This window comes from Crocuta crocuta, unplaced genomic scaffold (assembly GCF_008692635.1).
Source record: "Crocuta crocuta isolate KB4526 unplaced genomic scaffold, BGI_CrCroc_1.0 scaffold25, whole genome shotgun sequence".
NCBI lineage: Eukaryota > Metazoa > Chordata > Mammalia > Carnivora > Hyaenidae > Crocuta > Crocuta crocuta.
Window position 1 is genome coordinate 6,691,959 of NW_027532015.1, and position 25,288 is coordinate 6,717,246.

The following is a 25,288-nucleotide window of genomic DNA, read 5'->3' on the forward strand; positions in this document are numbered from 1 at the left end:
AATTACTGGAATCTCCTGCAGATAGAAGATTTTTATATGTATCATCAAGGGACATGGATTTTTTAAATAGTTGAGAAATGCGGAATTTTGGGACAAAGCTCTGGGATGGATCAAATCTGTCTATTGCTCCAGATCCTTCAAGGGATTTCAAGGAGCTTAACCTACAATTTTCCAATCCAGAGAAAAGTAAACTGCAATATGCAAAATTTCTAAGTGATAATCAAATTCTCTCTGGAAGGTTATGTCTGTTTTGTTTTTATTTTGTTTTTGAAGCCACAAAATTGGGGATGGTATATGTGGCATATGTAACTCTTAGTGTGTTCTGACAAGCAATAAACTAATGCTTATAATGGTCCCTGAACTATTTGGATGAAATATGATTTGCAGCAGTGAGTGTGTATATACATATACAATATTATAAGGGAAGATTTATGATAACTCACTGACTAGTGAAAAGATTGCTTCAGCAAACATAAATTATCACAATTCCAAATAATAGCTTTCCCTGCAGGAGCTTTCAAAGAATTTACATTTGAATTGGATCCTGAAACTCTAAATGTGAATTTATCACCCATTCTTCAAGAAATATTGTGGTTATATATAAGATAGCACTATACAAATGAAATTCAGTGACAACAAATTAGTTACGTCTTTCAAAAATATTATCAGAATTATGTTACTTTACTGAGCTGATTCCTGCTCTAAATTCAGCTTGTCTTAATAGCATCAAGAATCTGACCTCAAATGGATTCCATAAATAATCCCTTCTAATAAATACCATGATTCTTTGAAATGTAAAAAGAAATCTCACATGGAGAACTCAACCAGGAAGAAAAAGCTGGAAATAACACAGCTTAATAACTGGTAAAATTCTTCACCTTGACTTTTCAAATCTGTATGTCACTGTCAATAAGATAGGTGTATACAGGCATAACGGTCACCATATCCTGGGGCCTGAAGTCAAATCCACTCTACGTACCAAGATATTTATGCCTTTATAGAATCATTGATTAGTTTAGATTCATCTGTTTCATCATTCCTTAGGATGAAACTGGTTATAGGAAATAATTATAAGAAGTTTATTTTTTCATTCAGAGATAGTGGCAAATAAATCCTTTAAATATTCTGGGATTTAAAGGCATTCTGTTAATGATTCTCCTAGAAACCAAATTATACATATAATATATGTTATATTATTTATATATTATATTACATATAATTTAATTTCTAGGATATATATAATGTATATTACATACATCTTTAACTGTAAGCTGAATGGATGATTTTTAGCACTGGCTCCGTCCCTTCCTTGCTGTGGGCTGCTTCCTGAAACTTTCTGCGCCTTTTCCTCACATATAAAAATGGAGAAAACAAGATTAATTACCTCATAGGATTGATGAGAGAATTAAATGAGGGAATATGAGTTTGAAAACCACGTGCTTGGTTCATAATAACGGTGTAATGGCTGTTATAATTTTCATGGTTAATAAATCCAAATGATTGACAAAGTACGATTGAGGCTTTGGTGTATGTCCTTTTTGGTCTTCTTCTTCTTTCCAATTGGACTTTACTTAGTGTACAATGTGGTCATCATATTTGTACTATATTTCAATCTATCCCATAAAATAAGCTATTACAGATTTTGTTTAGGGGATTAAAGGAGTACTTTCAACTGTTAAAATTACTCAACTTCTTTATGATAAAAGGAAATAATGCCTCTTAAACAAATGTTTTCTGTCTTCCTTTTCTTCCCTCCCTCCCTTCGACTTTCTTCCTTTCTCCCTCCTCTCCTCGCTTCCTTTTCTTCCTCTCCTTGTTTCATCTACTGGAACGGGCAGTACTTACTTTGGAAGAGCTGGTGGGAATAATGCCATTTGGACAATATACAACACAAGTTGCCCAGGAGAACACAAGAAAGTCCTCAGCTGTCAGCTCCCAAGGTCCTTGCATGGCCAAAGGACTCTTAATTTCCTAAAATTAGTGTGAGAATATTTTGTAACAGCAGTTTGAATAAACTGACTCGCATGCCACTGTGATTTAATGTCTGCTTTGCTACCGGATCGGCCACGTTTGGCCAGCCTGGCCGTCTTCACATTTTTCTTTGTGTTTATCATCACGCTTAGCAACCAAGCAAACACCGAGTGGAATATCAATATTTAAGAGTAAAGCATATCCGTTTACTAATTGTTCCACTAAGACACTGAGTTTGTATGATTTACATTTTTGTACTTCTTTTTGTTCTACTCAGGATATTATGAACACATGAAATTTTGCCCGCCCCCCCGCCCCCCTTATTTACAAGCTTTCAAATACTGGTAAAAATGTGAACTAGAGGATATTTTATGTGTCGAATGGCGCCTCTTCCAGCAATCAGATCAACTTTTAAGAGCTAGCAGGGTCTTTGAAGATCAGATATTTTATCCCTTCGACTTACAAATAACCAGAGGCAGAGGGCAAGGGACAAGTTTAAGGCCGGAGCGCTCGATACCTGGTCCAGACTCTTCCCCTAACTTCACTACCTGCCACTCCTTTTTCTTTAGGACCCGCACAAAGGCGGTTTTGAGTTTCTGGGAAAGATGACTGGAAACTCGCGGGGCCTCTGACACGTTCCCTCCCTCTCCNGTGTGTGTGTGTGTCCCCGTCCCCGGTGTCCCTGCGCCCCGCCGCTCCCAGGTCACTTCTCAGCTCCGCCGCAGTGGTTTCTGTGCCCTCATTGCCCCTCGGTCACTGACAAATCACCCAGCCCGCGGAGCTGGCCTGCTGGCTCAGCCACATGCTGCCCTTCCCTCTGAGGTCTGAGAGTGAGCTAATGCAGACACATTGTTTCTCGTTGTGGCTATACTCTGGTTTCTTAAGCTATAAAAACACTATACGCTAGTTGTAAACATCAATCAACTTTCAAGGTGAGAACTTCCTGTGTTTCCTCCACACACCTTAAGCCCACTGCCTACTGGCCAGTATATGTGTCTACCTATCATGTATCTATCGCACGCACAGATCCTAGAATAGATTATTCTACATCTTGCCCTTTGTTGCTTAGCGATATGTTGAGAATACTGTCTAGGGTCACTCCATATACATGCATTTCATTTTTTAAATGGCAGCAAGATATTCTGCATCTAACTAGAGTGCATTTACGTTGTTTCGTTCTTCTTTGTTATAAACAGTAATAGCTTAGTGTATAGAGCTTATCTTTGAGTATTTGGGAGTGTTGCTGTGGGGTGGATTCTGCGAAGTGAAATTGTTAGGTCAAAGTGTGGCCGTATTTTACATTTCAAAAAGGACTGCCAAATTATACCCCGAAAAGGTTATACCAGTGTAGACTCCCGCCAGCGACGTGTGAATTCAGACGGCATTTTCTTTCAGCGTGGTGTGCAAAGTAGAGGATTGGAGCATGTGTGATTCAGTAGTTGTCTAAAGAGGATGAAATGACTGTCTTTGTAGAAGTTTTTATGACAAAAATGGGCCATTTAGTCATAATGATGTGGAAACAAAGAATCAGTAAAGAACATGAGTATTCTGTGATACGTTTGTATATTATCCTTGTCTTACTGGGTATTAGGCCTGGTGGCATTTATTGTTACTTTGTATTACCATGCCAGTATTGAGGTAGCCTCACCTCAATTGATATGCCCCTCTTTGTAGTAATGATATTTTAGTAATGATATTATATATAATTTTTCACACTAAAATATCTGATTATTTTACTAGAAATTGAAGACTTACCCTTCTCTATTTTTAGTTTTTCTGATATTCTTCGCAGAGTTTGAAATACTTTGCTTATTATTGCTATTTCACTAAGAAATATTTTAACTTTTCTGATCTTAGATTCTCTGAGTTACTATGTAAATCATATATAACATTTTAAAATTAAAACCTGACAGTAGCTATTTCTACCCATAAATTTAGCCATCATATCTACTGTGAAATATGAAGAATTCAAGTTCATTCTCTCTCTCCTCTTTGCTGATTGTTATAATATTCTTTTATATAAAAATTATTTATGTATGTAATTGTTGACTTTCTACTATGTAGAAAGTTCTGTGTTATAATTCTATTATGTGGAAAGTTATTCCTGTGTAAGAGGATAAGAAAAATCACAGACAGATTCTTCTCCTTCTCCTTACTTTGGTTAATTATTTTCTCTACATTGGTAAGTCTTGTATAATTTATATCTTGTTTCATAATTGTTACTAGTCCTTCTTGTTTTAGATTGGTAAGTTGATTCTAAGAATGGTAAGTTAACAGAGAGCATTATGAGAAACATAGTGTTTAAGAGCAAAGGTTCTACAGCGCAGAATGCCTGGGTTCACCAGCCTGTGCGTGACCTTGGGCAACGTACTTAACCTTACTGTGCTGTTGTTGAAAGAACTGAGCTGACTAATCAATCTGAAGGAATTAGAACAAGACTTATATTAAATGTTAAATAACTGTTAGTGGCTATTATCTTTACTGTTATGATTAGGAAATAATTACTGCAGAACCAAGTAGTGCGGTAATCTCATTAACAAGGAAATACAGGGGCGCCTGGGTGGCCCAGTCAGTTAAGCGTCCGACTTTGGCTCAGGTCATGATCTCATGGTTTGTGGGTTCCAGCCCCGCATCGGGCTCTGTGCTGACAGTTAGCTCAGAGCCTGGAGCCTGCTTCGGATTCTGTGCCTGTCTCTCTTGTGTATGTGTGTGTGTGTGTGTCTCCCTTTCTCTCTGCCCCTCCCCTGCTCATGCTGTCTCTATCCCTCTCAAAAATAAAATATTAAAAAAATTAAAAAGAAAAGGAAATACAATTCTGTGACATGAAGCCTGTGTCACCAGAAGGAAAAATTCTTTTCTCTTACACTATAAATTATGATCAGATTTTACTTAAACTTTGAATTTGGTTGGTAAAGTTCTTCTACAACTTTAAAAAAAATTTCTAGTTAACTTTTTTTTAGCAGAAGACCCACATTGATCATCAGAATTTCCCAGCTTGATTACAGTATTTGATGAATACAAATTTCTCACTCTTTGAAAAATTTTTTTCCTTGAAAAATTGAGGTTATTGTTCTAATTTTCAATTATATATATAGCTTTCTGATCACAGCTATCTGGGACTTTTTTTTTTCTCCTAATTCACTCCTGTGTTAGTTACATTGTTTTGGATTTCATGTCTTCCTCTTTCTTAAATATCTTACTCATTTTGTTGGATTGTATCCTAAAATAATTTTGAAGAAGCAGTAAATGAGAGATAACCTATCTGAGAGGTAAAAGATCTGAATTCTTAAATGCCTAAAAATGTCTTTATTTTGGCCTCACACTTGATCATCTGGTAGAATATTCTAGTCTCAAATTAATTTTCCCTTTGAAGCCTTTGCCTCAGTACCTTCTAGCACCCATTGTAATTGTTAATTGTGATGCCAAACTAAGCCCATTCCTTTATAGGCAATCTGTTTATTTTTTCCTCTTCTTTTGAAGCTTGATTGCAAGTAATAGAAAACTGAGTGTGAACGAGCCTAAAAAAATAAATTATTATTAACTCATATAACCAAACTAAAAGAAGTGTGGTGTTTAACTTCTGTCCCCTCGCTTGCTCTCCAGCTCTCTCTCTTCCCTTGGGGTTGCTATACTCTGGTATTGACTTCATTATCTTAAGCCAACTCTACCAAGCTAGGCTTCCCAACAGGGAGCTCCAGGCTTCCATACTCAAAGCCAGAGAAGAAAAAAATTATTCTTCCCTGACAGCTCTAGTTAGAAAAATGTGTGGGGAAAAAACTGGAACCTACCTTCCTTGAACCAGTCCTTCTTGGCAAGGAAGTGGGAATACAATGAGCATTCCCAACAGCAAACACTCCTTGGAGTTGGGGAGGAACACATCCCCCAAAAAGTGTGTAGTGTTTCAGGGGCAGTTTAGAATACAGTGGAATGTAGGTTAACGGGAAAATACAACAGTTGCTTAAACAAAGAAAAGTTAAATTTTCTGCTATAAAAAGTCCATAGATAGGTGGAGATGGTAATGGTCACAGCTCATGGATGTCAGAAGAGGTGTCATTGTATTTCCTTGGCTTTTTCCTCAAGACAACAGCTGCCACCATGTCTGCGTTCAGTGGAATATGGGAGGAGAGAGAAGAGTGGAAGTGTCAGCCACAAGCATCCCTTTTATCCGGAAAGCTGTAACTTGAGCAGAGTCCTCTCCTGCCCAAACCACACTTCCTTCTTTTCACTTGGTGATTATGAATAAAGCTGCTGTAAACAGTGATGTGCAAGTGTTTACGTAAACATAAAGTTTTAAAAAATATTTAAGAATGGGTTGGCCAATCATGTAAAACTATATTGAGCTTAGTAAGAAACTGCCAAACCATCTTCCAGAGTGACCATAGCATTTTTCATTCCTTCCAGCAATGAATGAGAGTTCCTCTTGCTACACATTCTTATCAGCAATCGAATTGCTTTATTTTTTGGATTAAAACTATTCTTATAGTTGTGCAGTAGTACCTGATTTTTTAAATTGGTAATTTCCTAATAATAAATGATGTGAAGCATCTTTTTATATGCTTATTTGTCATCTGTAATATCTTCTTTAATTGGGTGTCTGCTCCGATCTTTTCTCCACTTTTTAGGTAGGTTGTTTTCTTATTGCTGACTTTTAAGAATTCTTTCAATATTTGGATACAATTCTTTTTTAAAAAAATGTTTAAAAATGTTTATTTTGAGGGAGGGAGAGAGACAGAGCATGAGCAGGGAAGGGGCAGAGAGAGGGAGACAGAGAGAGAGAGAGAGAGAGAGAGAGAGAGGGAGGTATAGAATTTGAAGCAGATTCCAGGCTCTGAGCTGTCAGCCTGACACAGGACTTGAACTCAGAGCCTTGAGATCGTGACCTGAGCCAAAGTGAGATGCTTAACTGACTGAGCCACCCAGGTGTCCCTATTTGGATACAATTCTAAAGTAATGTGTGGTTTACAGATTTCCTCCCTGTCTGTTACCTGTCTTTTCATTCTTTTGACCGTGTTATATACAATGTAGAGCTTTTAATTTTAATGCAGTTCAGCTTACTGTTTTGTTTTTTATGGATTGTGCTTTTGGTTTTGAATAAAAAACTCATTTCTAAATCCAAGGTTATCTATATTTCCTTCTGTGTTATCTCCTAGAAGCGTTTGATAATTTTGCATGTTACACATTGGTCTATAATTCATTTTATGTTAATTTTTATTTGTGATACAAAGCCTGGGTCTAGGTTCTTTTTTTGGTGTTCATGTGGGCATCCAATTGTTCTAGCCCCATTTGTTGAAAACTTTGCCCTCCCTTTTTTGATGTGCCTTTATTAAAACTCAGTTGACTGTATTTGCACTGATCTATCCATATGCCCATTCTTTCACCCACATCACACTTTGTTGATTACTGTAGCTTTAGGACAATCTTGAAATATTAATAGTGTGAGTCTTCCATCTTTGTTAGTATTGTGTTTAGTCTTTTTGGTGTTTTGCCTTTTCATTTACATTTTAGAATCAGTTTGTTCATATTACAAAATAGCTTGCTGTGATTTGATTGGGATTGCATTGAATCTGTATATCAAGTTGAGAAAAATTGACATCTTAACAATATTGAGTCTTTTAATCTATAAACCTGGAATACATCTCCATTTAACTAGGTCTTCTTTGGTTTCTTTCATTACTACTTTGTAGTTATCCACATGCAGATCCTGTACATGCTTTGTTAGATTTATACATTGTTTTTGGGAGGGCTGCTATTTTAAAAGGTGGATTTAAAAACTTTTCAATTTTAAATTTCAGTTGTTCCTTCCCAATGCATAGAAGAAAACTGACCTTCATATCTATTGATTTTTGTTTGGATACTGGACATTGTGGTTTTATATTGTTTTAGAGTTTGGAATTCTTTTCTGGCAGTTAAGTTACTTGTGAATTCGTTTGTTATTTTTCAAGTTTTTCTTGAAGGTTTATTTTTTTTAAAAAATTTTAATGTTTTATTTATCTCTGAGAGAGAGAGACAGTGTGAGCAGGGGAGGGTCAGACAGAGAGGGAGACACAGAATCTGAAGCAGTCTCCAGGCTCCGAGCTGTCAGCACAGAGCCTGATGCAGGGCTCAGACCCACGAACCGTGAGATCATGACCTGAGCTGAAGTCTGACGCTTAACCGACTGAGCCACCCAGGCGCCCCTCTTGAAGGTTTATAAGGGCAGGTGTATAGAAGCTTTTAGTGTAGGGCTATTTTAGCCTCACTATTAAACAATGGCCCTTCTATGTTCTCTTTTGGATGTCCCATGTATTAAATAAGATCTCCTCACTCTGATGGAAATGCAAATATTTCTCAATTCTGTGTTAGCTCTACCAAGTCTTTGGCATACAATATTCACTTATTTATTCTATTTGGTTTTTGTATGGCTTGCTGTTTGTCCTTTGTATAGCTCTGTCAGATTTCATCTTACATATCCACAGATTGGCATGAAGCCAAAGAATCTAAGACACCTTTGTGCAGATTTATTGAACTCTCTCTCTTCATTGCTTTCTCATTTTGGAATTTGGCCCAACAGATTCTACTCACCCTGTTCCCCCCAAATTTGTATTTCTGTTCCCTCAATTACAGAGACCCTTAAGTTCTATTTGGAATCCTATCCTTGTGTCATGGTTCAGAAATTGTCTACAAGCAGAAATCCATGGCATTCATATTGTTCACCTTGTTTCTTTCTCTTCTCTCAGAGATTATATTCCTGTGCTGCCTTTTGTTCAGCATTTGAAAGCAGTTGTTTCATATATTGTGCCACTGTTTTAGTTGTTACTTTTATAGTAAAGAGAAGAAGTCTTGGACTGATTTTTGAAAGTTTGCAGGTAGATATTTTTCTAGCCTATTTTTAAAAAATTTGCAAAATAATTCTTTTTAAAAAAATGTTTATTTATTTGTTTTTGAGAAAGGGAGAGAAAGAGCTAGTGCAGAGCCTGACTTGGGGCTCAAACTCCCAAACCATGAGATTATGATCTGGGTTAACATCAAGAGTCGGACGCTTAACCAGCTAAGCCACCCAAGTGCCCTGCAAAATAATTCTTGATTTTTTTTGTTTATTTCGAATATACTTATGTGTGTGTGTATTTATATGTACACTGATTCACACACACACACACACACACACACACACACACACATGCACAAAGAGTCTAGTCTGTATCTTTCTTGTTAAAATTAGGTTGTTTTCCTTGGAAGTATCTTTAATTTTGAAGATCCTTAATTCTTTACTTAGAACCTGGCATTAAATTTTGTTCCCACTGAATAACACTCTGTCTGGGCTTATAGTTTTAGATGTTAATAGCCATAAGTTCAACATTCATATTATCACTATTTTTACTCTTTTATTTTTTCAAAATTTAATTTATCTTTTTTTCATATTGCATTTTGTGCCACCACAATGATTATGTTAAAGTAGAATTGACATGAAAATTTCTAATTTTTAAATAATCTACTATAATTTAAGAAGATGAAGCAAATCAATATGCATAACTTTATCTTTTAAGATAATGTCTATGTTTTCTAGGGCCGCCATAACAAATTAACACAGACTGGATGGCTTATACAACAGATTTATTTTCTCATAGTTCTGGAGGCTAGAAGTCCCAAATCAGAGTTTCACCAGGATTGGTTTATTCTGAGTTCGCTGAGGGAAAAATCAGTTCTAGGCCTTTCTCCTTGGTTTGTAAATGGTCATCTTTTCCCTGTGTCCATACATGATGTTCTCTCTATGTGTCTCTTGACCAATTTTTCTGTCTTTATGAGGACACCAGTTATATTGCATGAGTACCTACCCCAATGACTTCATTTTAAAGTTGACTACCACTGTAAAGATACTGTTTCCAAATTAGATAACATTCAGAAGAACTGAAGGGTAGGATCTCAACATATGAATTTTTGGGGACACAACTCAGCCCACAACATATAGTAAATTTTTTCTAATATTTAATTCATCAAATTATTCTTAACATTCTAAATTATTAAAGAAGATTATCAGTTGACTCTAGATGGAAAAACTTGCGCTATGCCTACATCACTGTTTTCTATATTCTAGATAAAAGACATGTATTTAGAAGGTAATATGAAGGGGTACCATAGCACAGTGTGAATAACAAGTGTTTGGAATAAGATAACATCCTGTCAGACATCAGAATCTGCCACAAGATTCTGACTTCTATAACCTTATATAAATTACTTAATCCCATGAATTTTCCTTCCTTTCTAAAAAGGGATGATTAAAACTGTACAAGGATTGTTATAAGGACTAGTTTATGAGGTGCCTAGAACGAAGTAGTAGCTATCACTTTACGATAGTGATTTACAGCAGCTGAATTACCCGTCTTTCCATTTTCAATATAAAATTTATTGACCTTAAAGTTTATGTTCATAGAAGCAACAGTTTTGTGTAATATTGGACTAATCCATACACTGGATTATATTCTAGACTGTGCTGCATCCTCCCAGTAATTACTTGCCTTACCCGTTCATACTTCTGCTTCTACTCCAGCTATGCTGTACCTTGGTGAAGACTGGGTTTGGGTGGAGGATAAATGGACATGTACGGCATAAAGGATATTATCCACATTGCAGCTGAATTTTTGTGGATACAGTGCACTCAATTTTAATTTGATAAACTTTGAGTAGAAGAATGGTCTCCTAAATATGACCTTGGTCCTTTGTTTCGTCCATTATGAGTTGAGAGCCTTTCAAGAACATAGCTTCTCTTACTACACTCAAAGAAACCATCCAAGCAATCATTAAAAAGGCAATACAAACAGAGGGGACTGGTAGAGCGCTACATGAGAATAGTGTAATGAGACATGATGAAAAGGATAAAGAAGAATTTGAAGAGTGACATATGACATGGTCAAGAAAGATTTATTTTGGTAATAGTTTATTACTGTTGAGTGGGAAATTCCATCTAAAAATTATGATGATGAAATTTTACTGTTTCTTGGTCACCTGAAATTATTGTATGATGATTTCATTTTATGATGGAGAAAGTGGGGCACAGAGAGGTTTAGTGGATAATCTAAGCTCACACAGTGCTAACTTGTGGGAAACACCTTCTTTAGGCAGGTGTCATGATTCAGCACTAGGCAGAGCATGGAAATGTGGTGAATGAATTTTAATATCCTACCCACAAACTCTTAACTCTGGGACTTCACAGATAAGAAAGAGTTCATGCTGGCTATGTGAGATCGGGGATATCTCTGTATTATAGGTGAAAAGGAAATTGACAGAGAATGAAAAAGAATGGGGAGGTGAGCTGAGACTCTACTTCCTCCAGATGATCCTTCTCTTGACATTCTTTCGGTCCCTCCCCAACTCCTTTTTCTTCAGAGCATTCTTTCATGTGTATTAGCCTAAACGTCCCAAAATTTTAACACCATCAAGAAGGATCTTCACACCAAAATGAAAAGCATTTTCTTGCTTCTTGGATAAAAACCAGTTGTACCAGACAAGAGGAAAATAATTTAGGAGTAGATAATTTTGGCAGTTTCTTATTCCATCTCCCCCAGTACCTGATCCTCTATCATTTGTCAGAGAGTTAATGGGAGCTGAAATGAAAATGCTTGCTGCATTTGGATGATTTGTTCATGTCCCCTAGAAGCAGAATGAGGTTCTAATTTTAGGGAAACTTAAGTATTGTCACATACTCACACAGTACAGAGGGAGAAAAGTCATGAACTTTTTTTAAAAATGTGATATGTCAACTACAATCTTAAAAATTTTCTTTGCTGCTCCTAAAGAAACAAAATAATCAGTTGGATAAAACATTAGTTTAAACAAGTGTAGGAGCACTTGGGTGGCTCAGTTGGTAAAGTGCCTCGATTTTGGCTTAGGTCATGATCTCATGGTTTGTAAGTTCGAGTCTTGTGTTGTGCTCTGCACTGGCATTCTTTCTCCCTCCCTCTCTCTGCTCTTCTCTAGCTTGTGCGCGCTCTCTCTCTCAAAATAAAAAATAATAAATAAAATAATTTAAAGAATTTAAGTAAGCATAACACTTTGTTATTTAATTTGGGGAAATAAAATGCGTATAGTGGAGATTTTATATTTCACTGTGTTTCTTTATATAAAGATAATGCTCATGAGTCTTTGGGATGTGACAGTGAATGTGGAAAAGATTTTCATTTGTACTTAATGAGATGAGAAAAGTCCGAGGAGATTTCAACTTTCTGCGAAAGAGACGGGGTCCGCAGGCAGGTCAGGCATCCCTGGCTGGACGGCTCCTGGGTGTGTGGGATGGTCTGTGTTCTGCCTGTGGATTTGGTGCCAGGGCTTCTGTACAGGAAGGGTCCTTAAAGTGTCTTATTGCTCCAAGATCATCCTCACCCTGAATACTGTTATCTGGACAGTTTTCGGTTTTCTGCCCTGATGGTGGGATCCTGGGCCGTGTCCAGCAAGCACAGGTACTCTTACAGCCAGTAGACACTGAGCGAGCAGCTTAACATTTCCAATCCTATGACCTTCATGTTATTAAATGTTAAATCATAATGTCACATTAACATAGCGTTGAGCTTTATCCTGAATTTTAGCTAATTAAACCATAGAGAATTAGAGAAATGGTTACTATGAAATCATTTTCTTCTCAGTTTAGTTGTAAAAGGTTCTACATTATGTCCATGAGCAAAGAAAATTTTTATCAACATTTCACCTATGATTGCCAAAATTTCTGGATGTTATATTGTAGATTTTAGGAACTGTTTGTGCCTTTAGGAAAACGTTTAGATTCATGTCTTTTGCTATAAAGTACCAATTTATTACCTTCATCTTTGATCGAAATCACTAAAGATCTATCTATTTGATGAGCATGATTGCAGTTACCCAGAACAATTCCAAAGCTGGAGGAATTTTGGACTCCTGTCCACAGAAGATTGCATTTGAGGTTGCATTGTTATTTCCATGATCTTAGATTCAGAACTAATCTCAATATCGTCTTTTAAATTCTGAGGATGTACAGATTCTGACTGTTGAATATGGAAACACATTGATTTAAAGTATTGCTTTAACACTTACTAGTTCAGAATAATTATGAGGAAGCATTGAGCTAATACATATGAACATTCTTTGTAAATGGAAGTAATAATTATTTTGTATTAAAAATATTGACAGGATTTTATCATTGGCTTATTTATATTTATTGTTTCACATTTATTTGCAATGAGGGAGTATCCTTTAAAAATTTTATTAGAAAAGCACTTTATCCCCCGAGCTGTGTATACATTTTTGCCAAAGCTTCAGTCTTTACTTAATCTGTTTGGAAATTCACATCTGCAGTTTCCACTTGATGATGTCTTTTGATTATAGTTGAAGAGGTTTTATTATTTTTCAGAGAGATGCACTTAGAATTCATTAGTGAATCAATCTAATTAGGTGTGAGGACTGTAGACAGACATAATCCAAATCAGACTTTAAAACAGGGAACTCTTTTAGGTAGTCTGCTATTACGAAGGTGAAAAAAATGCCATGAAAATAAAAATGTATTAATTTCACTAAACCTCACATTTTAGTATTGTTTAAAACCTTATTTTGGTATTAGCCATTGAGAAAGGATGTCTATAACTCTCCCTTCCTCAATTAGAAAAAAATCCTAACAAACCGGAATAGGTGTTTGATTCACATATTCAACTGCACATAATTTTGAAGCTCAGTTATCTACCTGGAATTGTGATAGGTGCTGGGAATCAACAGTGAGAATTTCACAGCTCTTGAATTTAAGAGATTTATATTCTAGCCGAGAAGACAAAGGTTTATAATCAAGGAAGGACTGTGACAGAAATCTGAAAATCTATATGCAGTGAAGGTGGCAGAAGTTCATCCCAGTAAGAGCTCAGCAATGGGAGAGGGGTTAGGGAAGTCTTTATAGAGGGGATAGTATTTTAAACTTGGCACTTAAAGAAAAGATAGGATCTTCCCTCACTTTTTTTTCTGTACTTGTGAAAACAAAAGCAACAAAATTATTTTTAGAAATCTGCCAGATGTGGGGCGCCTGGGTGGCTTAGTCAGTTAGGCGTCCGACTTTCGCTTAGGTCATGATCTCGCGGTTCGTGGGTTCGAGCCCTGCGTCGGGCTCTGTGCTGACTGCCAGCTCAGAGCCTGGAGCCTGTTTCAGTCTGTGANTTTTATCAGAGTGACAAGGGAAAAGCCAAAGTCTGGGGGTTCAAAGACACTCAAGTGTTCAGGCCGTTTGTGGTAGGACTCCCTGGGAGGCCTGTGACGGGTGGCTGGGCTGACAGGGGAGAGCTGTGGGGGCACAGCTGGTGAGGGAGGGGTGCATCCTCTGGGGGGTGGTGAGTAGGGCCTTCTTTCCCGAGGCCTGGAGGGCTGAGGCAGGGACAGCCTTTTTCTCTGCTTTGTTCATTTTGAGCCCCTGCTGTTGGCATCTTTTCTTTTTCTGCAAGTGTAACTCAGGGAACTCTGTAGTGAATTTTCCAGATGCATCAGCGATTCCCTACCCTGATGGAGCATTAGGAACACCTGTTGCATTAGTTCACGTACAGTGCAATATTGATTTCCGAAGTAGAATTCAGTGATTCCTCATTTATATGCAACACCCAGTGCTCATCACAACAGGTGCCTTTTTTATACCTATCACCCATCTAGCCCATCCCTCACCCACTTCCCTCTGTCAACCCTCAGTTTGTTTTCTATCATTGAGAGTCTCTTGTGGTTTGTTTCCCTCTCTTCTTCCCCCTCCTTCCCATATGTTCATCTGTTTTGTCTTTTAAATTCTACATATGAGGGGTACCTGGGTGGCTCAGTCAGTTAAGTGTCTGACTTCGACTCAGGTCATGATCTCATGGTTCCCGAGTTTGAGCCCTGCATTGGCCTCTCTGCTGTCAGCACAGAGTCCATTCAGATCCTCTATCCCCCTCTCTCTTTACCCCTTCCCTACTTGCATTCTCTCTCTCTCAAAAATAAATCTTAAAAAACAAATTCCACATATGAGAGAAATCATATGATATTTCTCTTTCTCTGACTGACTTATTTTGCTTAGCATAATACATTCTAGCTCCATCCATGTTAATGTAAATGGCAGGATTTCATTCCTTTTAATGGCTGAGTAATTTCCATTACACACACACACACAACATCTTTATCCATTCATCAGTTGATGGACATCTGTACTCTCTTTATAGTATGGCTACTATTGATAATGCTGCTATAAACATTGGGCTGCATGTACCCCTTCAAATCTGTATTTTTGTAACCTTTGGGTAAATACCTAATAGTGCAATTGCTGGATCATAGCATTGTTCTATATTTAGTTTTAGCTTTTTTTTTTTTTTAACATTTATTTCTTTTTGGGAGAAAGAGAGAGACAGAGCATGAGCAGGGGAGGACCAGAGAGTGAGAGACACACAGAACCTGAAGCAGGTTCCATGCTTTGCGCTGTCAGCATAGGGCCCGACACAGGGCTCGAACCATGAACCATAAGATCATGACCTGAGACGAAGTTAGATGCTTAACCAACTGAGCCACTCAAGCACCCCTATTTTTAGTATTTTTGAGGAACCTCCATACTGTTTTCCAGAGTGGCTGTACCAGTTTGCATTCCCACCAACAGTGCAAGAGGGTTCCCCTTTTTCTGCATCCTTGCCAACACCTATTGTTTTTTGTGTTGTTAATTTTAACCATTCTGACAAGTGTGAGGTGGTATCGCACTGTGGTTTTGATTTATATTTCCCTGATAATGAGTAATGTTGAGCATCTTTTCATGTGTCTGTTAGCCATCTGAATATCTTCTTTGGAAAAGTGTCTTTCATATCTTCTGTCCATTTCTTAACTGGGTTGTTCGTTTTTTGGGTGTTGAGTTTGATAAGTTCTTTATAGATTTTGGATGCTAAAATCAGATATTTGCAAATATCTTCTCCCATTCTGTTGGTTGTCTTTTAGTTTTGTTGATTTTTTCCATTGACCTAGTGAGCTTTTAAAAATGTTTTTATTTATTTATTATTTTTGAGAGAGCGTGAACAGGGTAGGACAGACAGGGGCACAGAGGATCTGAAGTAGGCTTTGTGCTGACAGCAGTGAGCCCAATGCAGGGCTCAAACCCACTAACCATAATCATGACCTGAGCCACCCAGGTGCCCCAACCTGGTGCACTTTTTAAACGTACAGATTCTTGGGTCAATTGCAGATTTATGGAATCTCCAAAGGTGGAATCTGGAAATTCATTTCTTTCAAAAGAGTCTTATTGAGATCTAAGTCACATATCATACAATTCACTCCTTTAAAGCATAGAATTTAGTGGTTTTAGGTATATTCACAACATTGTGTAATCAGCATTAATTCTCCAACATTTTCACCACAAATTAGTCCCCATTTCTTCCTCCTCTGTCCTCTGGCAAATGTAGTAATGTGTTTCCTGTCTCTATTCACTTGCCTATTCTGAATATTTCATATGAACGGAACCATACAATATGTGGCTGTTTGTAACTGATTAGACATTCTTCATTCATATGTTCATTGATGAATAATACTTCATTGTATGGATATACCACATTCCATTTATTCATTCATCAGTTGATGAATATATGGGTCGTTTTCACTTTTTGAATAATACTGTTATGAACTTTTGTATAGACACATGTTTTCACTCCTTTTGGGTATTTATCCAGAAATGGACTTGCTGAGTCATATGGTGACTCCATAGCTTACCTTTTGAGGAGTTGCCAAACTGTTTTCCAGAGTGACTGTATCATTTTATATACACGAACAATGTATAAGAGTTTCAATTTTCCACATCCTCCACATTTTTTATTTTAACCATCCTAGGGGGTGTGAAGTGGTATCTCATTGTGGTCTTGATTTGCATTTTTCTAATGACTGATAGATGTTGTTGAACATCTTTTCGCATCCTCATTGGCCATATGGCAGTCAGAAGATACACATCTGTGTGTATCTTCTTGGAGACCTATCTATTTACATCTCTGTCCATCTTTAATTGGGTTATTAAACTTAACCCTTTCAGTTGTTGAGTTGTAAGAGTCCATGTTTTTTAAAAATCCATCTCAGGTGACTATACAGATAATACTTGGATGGGCAGTAGGGCATGAGGATAGGCAGCTGACACACCTTACTTGGGCTGAGTGCTGAAGACTTTATTTTGAAAAGCATTAACTGATCTTGTATAGTACTTTGTTGTAAACAAGTAAAGCAATATGTTTTTATGGTGATTTAATGGAGTTATCTGTTAGGTACAGTTATCCTTCCTTGGCCAAACCTAACATTACTGAGTTCATCTTTCTGTGCATTACCATTAGGTACAAGTACTCTGACTCTTTGAGTTTCTTTCCTCAGAGCACTTCCTTTTTTTTTTTTTTTTAATAGTTTATTGTCAAGTTGGTTTCCATATAACATCCAGTGCTTATCCCCACAAGTGCCCTCCTCCATGTTCATCTCCCCCCTCCCCCCCCTACACCCATGAGTCCTCAGTTTGTTCTCAGCATTCAAGAGTCTCTCATGGTTTGTCTCTCTCCCTTTCCTCNCTCAGATCACTTCTTATCTTCAGCTACATTCTTTGAAGGACTGTCTCCAGTCCTCTGATTATATAACCCTAGCTCTAATCTTTCTTCTGGACTGATATATTTTATTATCTAAAAGACTTTTTCATCTGGATGTCCTATAAGTACAGTAAACTCAATATATCCAAACTTCAACTACTGAGAGAGCGTGAAGCCTTTTTTGTATGTGTTCCTGATTTAAAGACGTTAGCTCAGTCACTTAAGTAAGTTTGTGCAAGCGTAACTTCTTAGGCTGGGCTGATTGCATCAGGAATCCCTGGGGTATGACAGGCATTTCCTAGTCTACATTCTTAAGAGATTGTGATTTAATAGTTCTGAGATTGGCCAGAGAATAAGAATTTTACAATTTCCTAAGGTACTTTTGAAAGCCAGCTGGTTTGGGAGACCAGTGTAAGAGATTCTGCAAGCTGAAATATTTCAGTTCAACCCCCACCCTACCCATAGCCACCTCTTTATTTTCATCCTACTGCTTCTGTTATGATTTGGTGTCTTGGCATTTCAGTGGCCTTTTACATGATCTGATTCCTTTGTGTCCCTTCTCTATTCAATCCTTCCTCCACGCTGCTACCAAAATCATCTTCCTAAAATTACAAATTGGATGTCACATGTATGATTAAAAAATGCTTTGATGATTTCTTATTTCCTATAAAATGAATCCAAGCTTCTTACTCTGACCTTTGAGGCTCCTCACAGTCTGTCAGTTATCTATTTTCGTCTGCATTTCTGCCACTTCATGAAAACAATTGAAGTCCCAGCCCCCAACATTTCATGCAGCTCTTTGATAGTGCTCTCCCTCTTCTTGGATTTCTGTCACAGTTGTGGCAGTCTTAGATCTGCAATGAACCATGCTACATTATTCCATTGGTTTTGGTGGAATAATATGAAAGCCAATCAGAGGCAGCTTCCGCAAATAATTTATATTTATTATACAGTTCTAAAATACAACATATGATTATATGATGTGAAATTATTGAATCTATCTCAACCAAACCTTCTGATTAATGTACAACATTCACACATGCATATGCTTATTTCCTTGGATTAGGGATACAAGGGATTAACATTTTAATCTCCATAGGGTCCATTGGTTGCATTGTAGGACAAGTTGCTTTCTTTTTCTCTGGCAGCTGCCGAGGCCATCCGTGTTGGTTGGATTCAGTATGAAGGCTTTCATTAGAGCTTCTGGTCAGAGGCTCAACCTTCCAGCATTAGCAATGGGAAGGAATAATATGCACTCTTCCAGCTGGAGATCTTATTGAGCTATGAAAAGAGTAGCACACAGTTTAGTGAACTCATATAGTTTAGTCATATACAGTAAAACCATGGATTGCGAGTAATTTGTCGTGCGACTATTCCACAAGATGAGCAAACATTTCTAATAAATTTTAACTTGATAAATGAGCAATGTCTTACAATATGACTAGTATGTGATGCAGAATGTCACACGATCACACCTGAGTCTCTCTCTCTCTCTCTCTGTGGGATTGTGGGTGATCATCTCCCAGCTCAGTCAGATGTTTGGTCTCAGGCTGCAGTGTTTGGCAGAAAGCAGTGATTTTTCAGAATGTTGGAAGTGCCCACAACCAGCACTAGTAAGTATTTTCTGTCACTTCAAAGCACCTATGGACAATCCTTTGCTTTTCTCTCCCAGTAAGCTTAAGAATGCTTTGCTTCCTTCTAGCTCAGGCTGCCTGCAGATATAGACTCTTTCCTCTGCTGCCTTATTGCCAGTTACATTAAATACAGTATATGACAGGGGCACCTGGTGGCTTAGTCGGTTAAGTGTCCGACTTTCGCTTAGGTCATGATCGCGCGGCTCGTGGGTTCGGGCCCCGCGTTGGGCTCTGTGCTGACTGCCAGCTCAGAGCCTGGAGCCTGTTTCAGTCTATGACTCCCTCTCTCTCTGACCCTCCCCTGTTCACGCTTCTCTCTCTCTCCTAGAAATAAATAAAAAAATTAAAAAAAAACAGTATATGACAAGAGTTTATTAATATTGTACTGTAGTCAACATCCATGAAAGCGTATACAATGGCCCTCATGCAGAAAAAGGTTGGAAAGAAAGGCAGTTAGAAGAAGGAGATGATAACAGTGGAAGTTAAGGAAATCATTGAGAAATACTAATGAGGTACGCGAGTGGCTGAAATTGCAAGATTTTATAAAAAATCTACATCTCCATCTTGTCTGCAGAAGAGGAAGAGAAAAAGGCAGAGAAATCCCTAACTTCCACTGAAGTTAGGGAGATGTGTAAAATGTGGGAAATAGTGCAAAATTTTGTAGAAAAGCACCACCTGAACAAGGCTGTAGCAGTGCGAGCAATGTATCTGTTTAATGACAATGCAATGTCACATTTTCGCAAAATCCTCAAAAGGAGACAAAAGCAAGTGTCATTGGATAGGTTCCTTGTTAAAGTTGCACGAAAAGAAAAATATTCCATTGAGCCAATAGATAGCAGTGATTCTGTTAGTGATAGTGAAAGTGGTCCTACACAAGCACCCACCTCTCTCTTGTTCCCCTCACACCAGCCACGAAGGTTTTCAAAGTTAAGTGCAGGTTAATTTGTTTATTTTTCTTTATATTTTGTATTATATTACAGTATTGTCATTTTTAAGTGTTTTTCTTATTTTTTTGAGAAAGAGAGCATGAGTGGGGGAGGGGCATAGACAGAGTGGGACAGAAGATCCAAAGCAGACTTGGTGCTGACAGGCTGACAGCAGCAAGCCCGCTGTGGGGCTTGGACTCACAAACTATGATATCATGACGGGAGCTGAAATTGGATGATCAGCCGACTGAGCCACCCTGGTACCCCTATTGTAATCATTTTTATATGAATATTTTTGAATTGTGGAACTAATCATCTGAGTTTCCATCATTTCTTATGGAGAAATTTGCTTTGATATACAAGTGCTTTGGATTACAAACATGTTTCTGGAACAGAATTATGCTCACAAACCAAGGTTTTACTGTATATGATTAGTGTTTATGCTGGCTCTGCTGCCCCACTCAACTGGGTGTGGGTTTTACATATATTTAAGTTCTACAACCCTAACGTGTTGATCCTAGATCTAATTTGTGTTCATTTGGCTCTAACACCCCCACCTCCATGGCTATAGTTTTATTTATATGTACATTGAACAACTCTGCCATATTGCTTCTGATCAGGTGTGGTATCCTTCACTGGAAACAGGCAGATTTCCTGGCTTTGTACTGATAAAGTACTATGTCGGTACTGGGACTTGGAACCATAAATCAGAGTTATAAACATTCTAAATACTTTTGTACTTATTTAATACATACTCATGTAGTCTCATGTGTCTGACACGTACATATTCCAAGTCCTCTAGCTTTCTATGATAACCTTTTCTTTTAAGTAAAACTGCTTGAATTCCCATCTGGAATACCGAGAGATCTGACCTCTTTCCTCTGTGTTACCCAGAACCACCTTTCCTCAGTATATTTGGAAAAGGTAGGGTGAGGCATACTGTTAATTGTTTGCCAGTATTCACATCCTCTCCCTCTGGGTGAATTATTCTTCTTTGCCCTGTAAAGAAGAATATCTTTGTCATATGGCTTGCTTTGGTTAATGTAATTTAAGAGGAAATGATGTGTGTCACTTCCTATTGCTTTGCTGCACTTTTTTCTCTCTGCCAAGAGATTACTATTGATGTTCCAAATAGTGACTGCTCTTTCAGATGATCCCAGCATGGAGATGATGAAGATGTGAAGAATAGCCCTTACTTAGCCAATCCACAGTGAACTCTAGCATGGGCAAGAAGTAAACTTTTGCTCTTCTCTGTGACCTGATAACTTAGGTATTTGTTATCGTAGCATGCCCTATGATCTAAAATGAAGCCTATCATTTGGTGGGTGTTCATTAAATACTTGATGAATGAATGAATTTGAGCAAGGTACTTTCCAGGTAACTCAAACTGGTATACTAGTACTGTCTTCTCTTCTTCAGTGTGGTCCTGGACTAGTAAACTTGTAGCACAGGACGGAAATACACCGTTGTCTTAAAGCAACACTTTTTCTACAGTTGAGGGGAAAAAACCCATTATTTCAAATCGAAGGAGACATGTATATGATATAGAATAGAACACAGATATCACAGGAATTTTTAAAGAAAAATACAAGTCTTCCAAGAATTTTCATGACGGTATAGGGTACTATTTCAAGCTATGTACCCAAGACCCCTTGGAGATGTTTGAGAAGCTTTGACAATCACCGGGTCTCAGTTTTCTTTTCTCTGAAATACTTTCTGGCCAGAGGCATTACTGCCACTATCTCCAAAACGACTGTGACCCTGATCAGCTGGTTTAGCTGCTGCTGCAAGTGCAAGCAGATTGCCGCCACCAGCTGTATAAGGGCATCGTGGACTACATCGTGCACATCCCCAAGCAGGGCATGCTGTCCTTCTGGAGGGGTCACGTGGCCAACGTCATCCGCTTCTTCCCCACGCAAGCCCTCAATCTGGCCTTCAAGGATAAGTACAAGCAGATCTTCCGGGGGCGGGGGGTGGGAGGGTGGAGCGTGGACAAGCACACGCAGTTCTGGAGTCATTTTGCCCGTGATCTGGCATCAGGTGGGGCACCCGGAGCCACCTTCTCTGCTTCGTCTCCCCCGCCCTGGATTTTGCCAGAATCCGAGTGGCATCCGATGTGGGGAAGTCTGGACTGAGCGGGAGTTCAAAGGCCTGGCGAGACTGTCTAGTAAAGATGACTGAGTCTGACGCCATTCGGGGCCTGGACCGCGGCTTTGGTGTCTCGGTGCAGGGCACCACCATTGTCTACCCTGCGGCCTGCTTGGGCATGTACGTCATGGCCAAAGGCATGTTCCTGAGCCCCAGGAACACCCCCATCGTGGTGAGCTGGAAGAGCCCCCAGACCCTAGCAGCCGCGGGGGGTGGGATCTCCTACTCCTTGGACACCCTGCAGCCGCAGATGATGATGCCGTCGGGGCACAAAGGAGCTGGCACCATGTACAGGGGGACCTTCGACTGCTGGCGGAAATCTTCAAAGACAAAGGGGGCAAAGCCTTCTTCAAGAACACATGGTCCAACGTCCTGAGGGACATGGGGGGCGGGCTTCGTGCTCGTTCTGTACAACGAGCTGAAGAAAGGCATTGTGGCGTGCCTCCACCAGACACGGGGACCAAGGCCATCATGTAGAATACTTCTGTTAGGGACCACTGATGTTCAAGGAATTCCAGTGCCCTTGTCCTGGAAACATTGTGTGTAGAGGACTGGGGAAGGTTCTAAAAGGGCTTCACTGTGATCGGCCATTGGCACCAGGGTCCATGTATGACTGTTGGAAGTGGACGTGGGGAGGGGAATTAGAACATCCTCCTGAGTCCACAGGCAGGCAGCTCCGCCACACCGGCCTTGGAGTGCAGGTGCTTGCAGGCCTTAGCTGTGTTTAAGTATTTATTTTAAGAAGAATCATGTCTCCATTTGTATTTAAGCACTATTCTCTTTTGCGCAGCTGAATATTTGCAATTATGTTTCATGGTTGCAAAACCATAAATAAATAGGACACAGAGGAAAACAAAACTCTTGTTTGGACAAGAGTAGTCAGAGGGTCTTTAGGGGCCCTACATGGTGTAAGCAGCCTTGAACTGGGAGCCACAGCCTTGGGGTCCAGTGAACATAGGGCGCTGTCAAGTCACTTAACCGACTGGAACCTCAGACTCAGGAAAAGATGTGCTAACACAATTGCTGTCCGTGTCACTGGATTTTTATTTTTGATAAATAGTATATTTTAAAGTACCTTGAAAATCACTAAGCTTTATCATTCCAACTAAAATTGATGGGAAATTTTTGGAATCTTTTTCAAATTTGAAGATTTTATTTATGTTATAATTCCACTGGGTGGCAGTATTTCACTTGTACTCTAATTCTATAGTTTGTATATAGTCTCAAAAAAAATTTAATCACAATCTCATTCTTTCCCAATCTTATCTTTCCACTTTTTCCTCCTGTGCATTCCCTGTCTCCAAAAAAATTCTGAGAAACAGTTACCATTTATTTAAAAGATTTAATGATGTAAATGTGAGGACAGTCACCCTAAGAGAGGAATTTGTCCAGAACTTCTGCTTCATTTGGGAAGAAGTGTTAGGTAGCTTAATTTTGCTCATTTGTAAGCAAATTACTTTGATGTAGGTAATTAAAACCAGTTGAAAATCACCTGCAAAAATCTTGCCACTGGCTTTTTTGTGAATGCTTTATTTAACAAGTAAAAAAAAAAAATGTGGACATTTTTGACTGATATTATCACGGATGCTTATTTTATCCTGTGTGTCATAAGATCATAAAGTTGTTGTGCTGATTCTTTTGATGTCTATGACGTGTTTGAGAAACATTTTATCATGGTTCCATATCAGTTAACTTTGTGTCAGAATTAATTTTGCAAGATGAGTTAAATAAGACAAGTACCCTTATAAAGCTTGGTAAGTGATTCCTTGCTGACTCCTGTTAATATTGAGGCTTCAATGTAAGTGGCAGGCTAGGCCTGCTAGAGTAGTCTTGTTCTGTGGCATGGAAAAAATAAAAATTCTTTAGCAATATGGTAGAATACTAGCTTTCACTTGTAAGGACACCATCAAAGTGATTTTTAAATGGCTGCAAAGACTACATTCTGCACAAGAGGAAGCAGCTAGATGCTTTGGAAAAATCATGCTGTTGAAAAGCTGTTTATAAAACTTGATGTATATAGAGAAATCTTCAGTTTTAAATGGTGATACTTGATAGTTAATTGAAATTTTGTGCCAAATAGATCTTTGCTGTTTTCAGGGAGGAAAATAAGAATAAGTTAAAAAAATTTATGTCTAAAGTTGAATTGATATGTTAATGAAAATTTAATCTCTTTCTCTGATAGTCATAATTATAAAGCACAATTCTTTTTTCCACTATACATAATGATAAGCTGTATGCGCTGTGTGCATGAGCATTTAAAAACATTTTTTGAGGGGCACCTGTGTGGCTCAGTCAGTTAGGTATCTGACTTTGGCTCAGGTTAGATCTCACAGCTCATGAGTTTGAGCCCTGTGTCAGGATCTGTGCTGACAGCCCAGAGCTTGGAACCTGCTTCTGATTCTGTGCTTCTCTCTCTGCCTCTCCCCTGCTCATACTCTCTCTCTCTCTCTCAAAAATAAATAAACATGAAAAAATTTTTTAAAAATTGAGGAAGATTATCCTTAGCTTTTTACTGATTCTCAAAAGGATTTATGATCCACAAAACGGAAAAAAAACCTTGATATTTCACCATCATTACATATATTTGAGTAGTTTTGAAATTGCTTTAGAAGTCTTACCTCATCAAATAATAATCCTCATTTGTACAAGGGGAGAAATGGAGGAACGGTGCATCTTAGTTTCAGTAAAGAATTTTAGAAAAATTTCCCAGTTGTTTTGTCTGCAGATTGGAAAGTGACTGGCTGCCTAATAGATAAGTTAGGTGGATTCATGCTAGTTGAACAACTGACTGATGAACCAGTAGAACATGAGGGTGAGTGCAAGTGGCTTTTTACAAGTCACTTTATTCTAGATCCTTTCCTGCTAAATCTTTTTGTCAGTAATTTAAGAAGTATGCTTATCAGATTTCCTGATAAGAGATAAACTGGCAGAGATTAGTAACTATTTTGTTTGAGAGAAGCAGTATTCAAAATATGAAGTCCCTATAGTAGGAATAAACCAACAGGAAGAAAATAAAAGTCAATTCTTATAGTTGTGCTAATAAACTATTTTTAAAAATCGAGCACTAAGGGAAGTTTGCCTT

General features: G+C 38.3%; 1 protein-coding gene and 1 pseudogene across 1 annotated transcript in view; both read left to right on the forward strand.

The window, feature by feature from the left end:
- The window catches only part of LOC144241577 (ADP/ATP translocase 3-like), a 44,936-nt pseudogene extending 22,183 nt beyond the window's left edge, over positions 1 to 22,753 (forward strand).
- EPM2A (EPM2A glucan phosphatase, laforin) overlaps positions 1 to 25,288 on the forward strand; it is a 114,642-nt gene that overhangs the window by 6,674 nt on the left and 82,680 nt on the right. The gene's annotated exons all lie outside the window — the stretch shown is intronic.